The sequence below is a fragment of the Canis lupus genome, chromosome 7, assembly GCF_048164855.1.
Source record: "Canis lupus baileyi chromosome 7, mCanLup2.hap1, whole genome shotgun sequence".
Classification (NCBI taxonomy): Eukaryota; Metazoa; Chordata; class Mammalia; order Carnivora; family Canidae; genus Canis; species Canis lupus.
The window spans coordinates 71,931,043-71,942,329 of record NC_132844.1 but is presented as its reverse complement, the minus strand read 5'-3'; the positions used below and the strand labels follow the sequence as shown (position 1 = coordinate 71,942,329).

At 43.9% G+C, this 11,287-nt stretch overlaps 1 long non-coding RNA gene across 1 annotated transcript; it reads right to left on the bottom strand.

Annotated features, from left to right (window-relative positions):
* Window positions 1-8,494: 8,494 nt before the first annotated feature.
* LOC140637353 (uncharacterized) lies at window positions 8,495-11,282 on the bottom strand. Its single transcript, XR_012034522.1, has 3 exons — window positions 10,851-11,282; window positions 9,342-9,490; window positions 8,495-8,857 (listed from the first exon to the last, which is right to left on the bottom strand). It is a non-coding gene; the product is annotated as an uncharacterized lncRNA (long non-coding RNA).
* Between the last annotated feature and the right edge of the window lie 5 nt (window positions 11,283-11,287).

Sequence of the window (11,287 nt, the reverse complement as noted above, 5' to 3'; positions counted from 1 at the left end):
ATGTGGAGCAATATCCTTCTTAATCCATGGCTACACTGATCTACTGGGGCCTAGTACAGGAGATTATTCTATGCTATGCTAAAATTGTGTGATTTTTCCCCACATTTAGTGACAGCCAAAGAAAAACATGCACTTATTTCTCCAAGTGCTTCTTCCTTCCATTCCACACCATGGTTCCCAAACTCTGTGGCAAGACTGGATAGTGAGGAGAATGGCTTCTTGGCTGTGATAACTTCAAAACCATGAGAAGACCAGGGTTTTGCTAATCCTGTTAGAAGGAGGCAGGCCAGTGCAGACATGGGGAGATGGGAAAATTTGACAGAAGTTGAAAGGAAGGACAATTTGCAGAGGGGGAAGTAGAAGGTTCCAGAGGAACAGAGAAGGGTCTTGGAGGCACATTCTCCTTCGGCCTAGGGAACCCCATGCGGAGATAGACTAAAGGTCTGAGCAGCAGGTGCATGGCAGGGAACAACTGGTACATCCCCCTGAGACTCCATACTGTTTGGATTTTGGCCTTGTAAACCTTGAGTACCAATATTTCTTAGAGTTTTCTGTGAGAGTGAAAAGACTCCTGAATTACCAAATGGTATACAAAGGAGGTGTATTCTTGCCTCATTTTCTACAGAAGGGAAAGGATCTCATGAAGAACATCCAGTGAACAAATAGTAAGACTAAGCCCCATTGCCTACTTGCCATCCTGCCCTTGCTGCACATCTGCCTCCAGCTGTGCAGCCCACAGAAACCAAGCTCAGTTTGATGGTCATCCAGGATTGTAAACAAGCCTGGAATTTTAGCTTCCTGTCTAAGAAAATCCAAATATATAACTTTTTTTTTACACTACTAGAATTTCAGATTTCCTTTTTTTTTTTTTTTTTTTTTTTAATTTTCTTACTTTCTGGTTCTGTGGCTTAGAATACAGAAACTTTCAATCCCTCCTTTTGTTAAGTGTCTATTGGTCAGGAAACATGCCCTATAATAACATTAAGAGAAAATACTACCTAATGGGTTCATGTGATTACTTCATCAAGTGAGAGATTCTTTCATAATATGAATAATTTCATTATATGAGTAGAGTGTTTTGGAAATTATGTTATAAAGTAAGTTTAATAACTTAAAAAGCCTATCCCATTAATAGGGAGGGTAGATCTCTGCAGAGAAGTTTCCTTCTCCACTTTGTAACTCCAACCCCTCACTGTTCAGTGCAGTTTTCATGGAGCACATGGGCCAAGCCTCAGTCAAGGTGGACACCCTGCCATGGTTGAATGCCTCCAGGAGGTTGCTATACTGCTATTCAGAACCTGGCCCCTGCTGTGGGTAATGGCAAATGGACAGGCAACTCTTCCAGCAGAGAAGTTTGAACACTCTTTTCCAGAGACACGATATGAACTTTAAGCCTCAGCTGATGATCTGCCAGTAGTGGTGGCAGACTATTTCTATGATGAATGGAGGGGCTTTGGCAGTACAGAGAAGGAGGCGTAGCACTTGGTTTGTATCACTATTGCTCTCAGGTCAGGGGACAGGTCTTTATGAAGTTCTTGAGTGATGCATGAGATGGCTTTTGGGCACTTCCCTCAGATGAATGTATCATAGATGGCAGTATAGTTTATAGCATAATGCCTAAAATTAAGTAAAAGTCTCAGGTTGTCACTTTTGGTGCCTTGAATGGGGCATGGTGGTCTCTCCTTGGAGCAGAGCAGCAGAACTTAGCACTTATGTCAGCCCTTTTTGATTCAAACATTATCAGCCCCCTCCTACCCTGACCACTGGGGCCTTTAGGGCCCCCTGCCCCCCACCCCCACCAGCTGCCATCACAGTGCATCCTAGTGAGGCATTAGGTCTTCTGTTTGTACTTAGGTTAACTCTACCCAAGGGTGAAGAGCAATGAAGTTCATGGGGAGGATCCAAGAAGAACACCTTTTGTGGCCTGCAATCCAGCAGGCATCATAGGTTATCTATCCACCTGCCAGCTTTGGTTTACTGATATATAACTGATTTAGAATTAGAAGCACATAAAAAACACCTGTATTACTGGCACCCCTGCCTCTTAATTTCATTTCCCTTCATAGCATTCTTTATAACATTATGCAAATCTGATCATGCCCAAGCTCAATTTCAAAAGGTCTTTCCAGAGTCTATTGGATTAGATCCGAACCTCTTGTCATGGCAGGTAAATCCCTTTAAGAAAGCCTGTCTAATCTCATGAAAGCTTTTCGCAGAGGACACTTCTGGCACTCACAAAACAGTCATCCCTACTTCCTTGATGGCAAAGCTTTTACAAATTTTATTTATTGTTTCAGTGCTGCCCTCTCATAAATTCAGATAAGGAGGTCCTCTCACAGCCCAAAGAGATATAAGTATTACTATGGTTCGTCTAATGCCTCTTCCATCACTCTTGCTATGGTTGATTTAGTAGTAGGGCTCTGGGCCCAGTGAGAAGTGAGGGAAAGTCGGCTGGGGCACTTCTGGGAAAACCTTTCTGCTTCTGAACATGGTTGTTTAAGATATTGTATCTGCTGCTTTAGCAGCCAACCACAGTCCATAAGAATGAATTCTAAAACATTGACCATGAGGGAACAGAGAGATGGAAAGAAGCTGGGTCCTTGATGATATCATCAAGCCACCAAATTAACCCAGATCTTTGTCTGGAAACTTTTTAAACCCAAAAACTTTTCATTTGCAGCCACCAACATTCTGACTGATAAACTTGCATAATATAATCTTTTACAATTCACCTCTTCTTTCCTCTACTTCATGCCTACAGTGGTCTCTCTCACACCTTCAAGCTGTTGCATACAGTATTACCCTCTGCCTGGAGTGCTTCCTCCCTGTTTTTTGGCCTGTAAACACCATTCATCCTTCCTGTCTAGCTTGGGTGTGATCTCCTGTGAGATCTTTACAGCTCCCCAAAACAGACTCAGGGGAGTCTGTGGTGCCACTGCTTTTCATTGCTCCAAACTCTATAGGAGCAATGCTTCCATTTGTGGAGCAGATAAGAACTTCCCCATCTTCTCTTACCAAAAAAAATTTTATGAGAAACATCTCCAAACCTTTTACTAATCTATCTGATGGAAAAATTCAAGCATCCCATCAAAACCCATTGTTCTGAGGAGCAAATAGTTTGTAAAACACTTAAAAATTTAAATTAAAATATCCTTTTTATTATGGAAAGTTTAAATCATATTTAAAAGGAGAGGCAATGTGGGGTGCCTGGGTGGCACAGTCTGTTAAGCGCCGGACTCCTGGTTTCCACTCAGGTTGTGACATTGGGCTCTCTGGTCAGTGTGGAACCTGCTTGAGATTCTCTCTCCCTCTCCCTCTGCCCCTTTTGCTCCTGCTCTCTCTCTCAAATAAATAAATAAATCTTAAAAAAAAAAAAAGGAGAGGCAATGCTATAATAGACTCCACTGCCTGCCTGTGGCATATAAACCAAAAACCAATCTTGATTCATCCAGCCCCAACTGCACCATTGTTTTGAGGCACTCTCAAACATTACATCATTTCCCCTCATTAATATTTTCTCTGATCTCCAAGAGTAACAGCTCTCTTTTTAAAAAATATAATCACAATATCATTATCACACTTCAAATATCAACAATGATTCTTTTATGATATCATTAAATACCAAGTCAGGGATAAAGGATTAACTTTCTTAGAATGTGTGTTTTATGCACACACACATATAATTTCTTGGAAAATCAGGATCCAAATAAGATTCCTATATCGTAATTGGTTGATATGTTTCCAGACCTTTTAAAAAATTATTTAAATTTTATTTATGCCTGTATTTTACTTTACACTATGCTTTTCTTTCTTTCTTTTTTTATTTATTTATTTTTTAATTTATGATAGTCACAGAGAGAGAGAGAGGCAGAGACACAGGCAGAGGGAGAAGCAGGCTCCATGCACCGGGAGCCTGATGTGGGACTCAATCCCGGGTCTCCAGGATCGCGCCCTGGGCCAAAGGCAGGCGCCAAACCGCTGCGCCACCCAGGGATCCCCTACACTATGCTTTTCTAACTTAGCTAGGATTTTTTCTTTTTAACATTTCTAATAGAACTAGCATTTGAATGGCAGGGCCACTTGTCCAAACAAGGGGATAGAGAGGACAGGTTTCAGTGGTCAGTAAAGCTGTAGGCTGCAGTTAGCAAAACCTCTGTCAAAGAGAAAGTGCTAAAGAGTTTCAAAAGCTCTTCTGAACACAAAAGAGAAGATTCTTTCTTTCCTTTTGTTTTTAAATTACAGTGCCTTTAATTATATTTTGGTTTCCTCAACTTCTTTTTTTTTTTTTTTTAAGATTTTATTTATTTATTCATGAGAGAGAGAGAGAGAGAGAGAGAGAGACAGGCAGAGGGAGAAGCAGGCTCCACGCAGGGAGCCCGACATGGGACTCAATCCTGAGTCTCCAGGATCAGGCCGTGGGCTGAAGGCAGCACTAAACTGCTGAGCCACCCGGGCTGCCCTCCTCGACTTCTTAATTTTGTCAGTTCATGTATGGGAGCAAATCTCTATCAAAATCTATATTAAGAAGACCCTCCTACATTTGTGGTATGAGTATAAAATGGTTCAATTTCTAATGGAGGCAACCGGCCAAGTCAATCAAAATCCCAAATTCCTGGGGTGCCTGGGTGGCTCAGTGGTTGGGCATCTGCCTTTGGCTCAGGTCCTGGTTCCAGGGTCCTGGGATCGAGTCCCAGATCGGGGTCCCCGTGGGGAGCCTGCTTCTCCCTCTGCCTCTCTCTCTCTCTCTCTCTCTCTCTGTGTGTGTCTCTCATGGAGATTTTATTTATTTATTCATGAGAGACACAGAAAGAGAGAGGTAGAGACATAGGCAGAGGGAGAAGCAGGCTCCATGCAGGGAACCCAATGCGGGACTGGATCCCGGGATCCAGGATCACGCCCTGAGCTGAAGGCAGACACACTTAACTGCTGAGCCACCCAGACGTCCCAATAAATAAAATCTTTAAGAAAAAAAAAAATCACAAAGTCCCTTTCACTCAGCAAGGCCACTTCTATAAATCTTCCCTACAAACATAGCCATTCATGTGTGACATGACAAGGTAGTTTGTGGCAGAATTGTTTGTGCAAAAGGTTATAAATAACAAATGGTAAAAAAAAACAAAACAAATGGTCATGAATAGGAGGCCAGTTTTTAAAACTGTGGTAGTTCCATACCACAGAATGCTATGCAATTGTAAGAACTATATGCAAGTCCTTGATATATTGATATCAAACGTTGATAAGTGAAAAAAAGTGGGAAACTGAGTAGTACACACACACAGAACATGATTCTTTTTGTTTAAAAAACAAAAATGTGTGTAGTGTGTATATTATGATTTTGCTTCCATATGTATAGAAGGATATAAAGAGTACCAGAAAGATATAACTCATTTGCAGCATTGCTGCTGAGGAAACGAACAGGATGGCCTGGGAGTCAAGTGAGAGGTAAGCTTCACTTGTAGGTACTTTCAGAGCTTTTAAATTTTGAACTGTAAGAGTATATTACCTACTCAGTACAAATTAAGATAATCTAAATATAAAATTTAATATTTACGGTGGCCCTGGTGGCGCAGCAGCTTAGCGCTGCCTGCAGCCTGAGGTGTGATCCTGGGGACCCGGGATCGAGTCCTGTGTCGAGCTCCCTGCATGGAGCCTGCTTCTCCCTCTGCCTGTGTCTCTGCCTCTCTTTCTCTCTGTGTCTCTCATGAATAAATAAAATCTTTTTTAAAAAATTTAATACTTAAAGTGTACCTGGGTGGCTCAGTCAGTTAAGCATCTGATCTCAGCTCAGGTCTTGATCTCAGGGTACTGAGTTCAAGCCCTGCATTGGGCTAAAAAACAAAAAACAAAAAACAACCCACAAAGAAGCCAAAACAAAACAAATTTAATGCTTAAAAGGCTCAGCCAAGGGATTAGGAGTGATCTCTTGCAAGTCTCACATGCTCTTGTTGGTCATGACCTCCTTACATTGCTCCTTCTATTGGCCTCTAGGAACATTGCTCCCTCAGCTCCTTCCTATTAGCTCAGCACCTATGCTGGCAACTCTTGCCCTGTGCATCCTTACATGTGGATGCTCCTCAGGGCTAGAGGACCTCATGGCACATTGTTTTTGTGTGTCTGTTCAAAGCCACTATTTTGTCTCGACTGCTGGGGCTAGTAGGGACTCTAGATTATGGTGGGGAATTTTAACTTCTTTCTAGAACAAAGGGAATCACTGAAGAGTTTTAGTCAGGGGATAACATGATCAGAGGTTCATTTTGAAAAGATTCTTGTCTGCAGTGTGGATTGATTGTAGTAGTCCAGGGTGAAGGCCAGGGGGGCCTGGATTATTCTGGCAAGATGTGAATTAGGAGGGCTAATAGAGGAGATGGAAAGACATTGTCAGGTTTGAGAAATATTTAAGGAGTAAAATCCTGATGATGGGTTGAATATGGGTATAAAAGAAAGAGGCACCAACGTGGATTCTAAGAAACTGGCCTTTTCTGGGTAGACAGTGACAGGCAACTTTCTGAGAGAAGGAACACCAGCTGAGGTCTAGTGTGGGTGGCAAGGCAAGGAGAGAGTTTTTTTTTTTTTTTTTTTTTTTTTAAGGAGAGAGGTTTTTGACGTGCAAATTATTTTTGAAAACTTCAATAATAACAGATTACTACATGTGGAAGTGTGAATTGTTTATTGTTGTTTGAAGCTATTAACTTTTGGGTTTTTTTTTTTAAGATTTTATTTATTTATTCATGAGAGACACAGAGAGAGAGAGAGAGAGAGACAGGCAGAGACACCGGCAGAGGGAGAAGCAGGCTCTCCACAAGGAGACTGATGTGGGACTCGATCCCAGGACTCCAGGATCACGCCCTGGGCCAAAGGCCGACGCTCAACTCAACTGCTGAGCCACCCAGCCATCCCAGGGTGGTTTGTGTTAGAAGATTAACACAGTGGATTTTCCAATTTGAAAGTTTTGTCTGATGAAGTATGACTTAAAATATATGCTATGTGGCATACACTGTATCTAATTTAGCAGACTTGTGATGTCACCTTAAAGAAATTGGCAGTCACCCACCAGAGTAGATTAAATTTATGTATAAGGAGAGGCCTGGAAAGATGTTCCAAGCCTACTAAGATGCTGTGGACAAAGAAAACAAACAGTAATCACAGGCAAGAACCTCACATAGGAAACTATAACTGTGAATGTTTCAAATCATAGTGACTAATTGGCCATCCAGCTGCTTCTTACACAGGCATCTCCATGGAATCATGCTGCAGGTGGCATAGGAATTTATTTAATGTCAATTAAAATGGAGACAAAAAGACAAAAGTCAACTTTTACACAAGTTCTTTTCTCAGAGCATGCTAATAGGAAATTATCAACTAAAACCACCATCATTGGGGTGCCTGTGGGGGCTCAGTCGGTGAAACGTCTGCCTTTGGCTCAGGTCATGATCCGGGGATCCTGAGATGGAGCCTCCCCCCGCACCCCCACCCCCGCCCTGGTTAGTGAGCAGAGAGCCTGCTTCTCCCTCTCCTCATTTGTGCTATCTCACTTGCTATCTCTGTCTTTCTCAAATAAATAAATAAAATCTTAAAAAATAATTAAACCACTATCATTTTCATGGCTCTTCACAAGTATTAATGACCATTTCACTGTCTTATCTTTCTTTTGTTTGCTATTCTTTCTTTCATTTCAAACAAGGTAATGGAAGCCCATCCACATCTTTGTGCATCTGTACAACTATATCTATCTAGTACAAATTCCTAGGGGTAGAATTGCCGGGGAAATTATGCACACTTCACTTTTTCATAGACACTTTTTCTTTAAAAATCTGTGTACATGTATTTGGGGAAAATTCTACACATTCTCACCTCATTTCCTGGTTCTGTCATATAAACACTGCGTGGGGGTTTCCCTAAGTACCTGCTCTAAGACCTCTTCACTCTGACCTACCCTCATCTCAGTAATCCAGAGGTCTCAAGTTTCCACCTCCTTACACTGATCTTGAAGATGAGATTTCTGTCCTTAGCAGGAGTTCCATCACTACAGGTTGCCTTTGGAGGCTCCTGAAGGCCCAGGTTTAGTTTGGCCCTGCTTTAAAACTTGAGGAATGTGTGGACACTTTTGGAAGAACTGCAATTATCATGGACTTGATTTAAATTATTTTTATAATTTAAATGTGTGCAAACCCAGCCAACCATGAATTTTGATGCTTCAATACTTGAGCAGATATAAAGCCCTAGAAACAAAGGAGAAATAAAACACACAAAAGTAAAAGACAATTTAAACTAATCGATGTGATGAATAGCTGTTTCTCTGAAACGAAGCTGCCTCTGGCAACATGAACACATACTGCCTAAGGCAGGTTTTCTTGAAATTGACACAATATTCCACTGTGTGTGTGCCTGGTGATGACTCAGTTCTCCCCATACTTGTGTCTATTCAAATTGCTAAGAAATCTTTGTCAGTACATGTTCCCTGGACTTCACTTGGTACACATGTAACTCAGGCAATTACAGAAGTGCTAAGTTGACCCTAAGGGGGTAAACACAAACATGAACAAACACAAGTACTAACACACAGGGCGGAGATCAGTTATATGTGATCCAGAAAATGCTTACAATTCTTTTTAAAAATTACCAGTCAAATGAAAACATGGAGTTTAATCATTTTCATGGGGCATTTTGGGTTCTCAGGAGTCCAGGGACCTTGGTTTGAGAATTGCTATCTCAGTACTGACCTTGACTTCTAGTGTGACCTTGAGCAAAGCTTTTGGCGCTGTTGGATCCCCTCTGTATGTTCTTCATACACAAATAAGAAAGATTTGGGCCACCGGTATTCTCGGGAGATGAAGAAAGTTAAGAGTATTTTCAAGGTCTAAAAGGAAAGCATAAGGCTTTTTACAGACTCTGGATTTGGGAAAATCATGATGGCTAAGACCCTCCAGTGTAGCTTTGGCTTTGGAGTCAGAAGGACTTGGGTTTGAATTCCAGATCTGCCAGTTGCTGTGCATATCTGTGGGCAAGTTATTTGACTTTTTTTTTTTTTTTTACTTTTCTTGTCAAAAGTGGGCATATATCAAAATGCCACATCACAGAGCTGTGATAAGAGGACTCAGGAAAGTGCTGAAGGCAGAGCCTGGCCCTAGCAAGGCTCAGTAATCAGCAGCGCCAGCAGAAAGAGGCCAGGGGCTGCTGAGAGTACCACAGGCTCTTGGCAAAGGACAACAGAGGAGAGAAAGTGAAGATTCTGAGATTCTGTCTATAAACAACAATATTTCTGATACAGGACTATCAGGATATTTCACCCCAGTGAGACCCGCATCAACCCTAAGCTTGTGCTCAGCCTTTCTCTCTCCTACCTTCTTCCCTCTCTGGCCTCCAGGCCCAGGCTGGAATTTCTTTCCCTCCAGGCCTTCACTTCTTTCTCCAATAGCAGTGTTGGTTGTTGGTCACTTGTGAAGCATGCGCCTCCCTGTTCATCGCAGGAAACGTAAGCCTCCGCAGTTGGCTGAAAGGTGAAGTTTCCAGGGAGAGCAGGACTCAGAGGCTGAGATGAGTGTCTAGTCTGGCCTCACAGGGGCTGTTCTGGATCCCCTCCTTCTACCCTCCCCCTTTTGGAAGACAGGCGGAGGAATTTAGGAGAGGTCCTGGGCAGGAAGCAGTAACTTGCCTCAGAACCTCTCCAGCCCTGGTTCTCCTTTTATGAAGAGCTCTGTGCCACCCACCTCAAAGGCTCCAGTGGAGAGGGCCAAATGATAGGTGTAAATACCAGGAAAATATCTAGCCTGTGCACCACTTCCCTACAGGATCTCAGCATTTCCTCATGGCATTCCTGGCTGGGGGTGGAAGGTCAAACACTGGCTAGATGTGGACAGAATAAAGTTGAGATCAACAGTCAACACGCCCTCCCACCCGCACCCCTCAGCTGTTGCTCTCAGATGCTGCCAACACACTGCCACCAGGAACCACCTTTAAAAATCTATTCATGCCGTTTCCCTGCTCAATATCCCAAGGCCCTTCTCACCAACAGAATGAGGCAAACTACTAATGAGATCACCTCACCTCACCTCACCTCACCTCACGCTGCCTCTCTGGGTTTACTCACTTGGGCAGACCCTGACTTCCTGTCACAGCTGCATTTTCACATAACCATGTTCATGCCTCCCTTCCTCAGCCAGGAGCGGCCCTGCCTCATCTCTGCAAATCTCCATCTCACTTAAGGCCTAGTCCAAACTCCGACTCTTCCATGAAGTCTTCCTTGACCTTGACTCAGGACTGGCCTGCTCCTCCCCTGGGTTTCCCTAGCCCCTTCCAGCTCCAGCGCAGGTGATGCTACCTTCTGCGATTATAGACATATACGTATATATATATGCATATACATGTCTGGCTCCCCCTCTTGACTGTAAATGCCTGGGGAGGGTGGCACGGAGTGGGTTGTGTTCCTCAATGTATGTCTTACAGTGCTTGCTTTCAGAGCCCTGCCCGCACAAACCCTTAGGAACTATGGAATCAACTGGGAGGTGGAACTCAGAGACCTGAGTGACACATGAGGGAGCCACAGAGGGAGATCGTGTTAGTGGAGTGTGGCTGGTTGCTTCCATGAAAGGGCCTGCCTGTGCTTTACAGATGCCATCTCACATTATCACAACAGACTCCAGGGACAGGTGTTATGTCAGTCTACTGGTGAGGGAACTGATGCAGTAGGATGCAGCACAAGAAGCTAGATGGTGAGTGGCAAGCTCAGCCCTCACCTCGGAGGGGCCAAGCCTTGCTTTCCCCTCTCCCCACTTGGTACTCTGCTTTCTCTCCCCTCTGTGAGAGGTGTGGTCACTACCTCCCTCCCTGCGCCACCCCCTCCTATCAGTCACCTTCTGCTCTGAGGATCAAATTTTCCAAACTAAGAACTGGCGGACACTGTCTGACAAGGACATTTGATTTCAGAGGTGACAGGTCAGCGTATGTTTGAAGCTGGGGCTGTTCTTGAAAACAGGGTGTCTTTTTCAAAATCCTGAGTGGAGGGAGTGGATTGTTAGGGACCCAGAAGGAGGCCTCCAAGGGCCTGCAGCCAGGCGACGTCTGGATTCTCCCCCCTTGGGAGGACTGGACATCCCCTGCCCGAGTAAGGCCTCAGCCACAGCCAGCCAGTGCAGCCGGCCCGACGCTGCCGCCGTCATCTCCCTTTGTCTGGGGTCTCTTTGTCTGGGGTCTCCCCCTGGTTCAGTTTTGAAGTCCTCTGCCCCCTCCCCTCCTTCCCAGTGGCCGGCCGCTCCCTCCCTCTCCGCGGGGCCGCGCAGCTCGGTCGGCT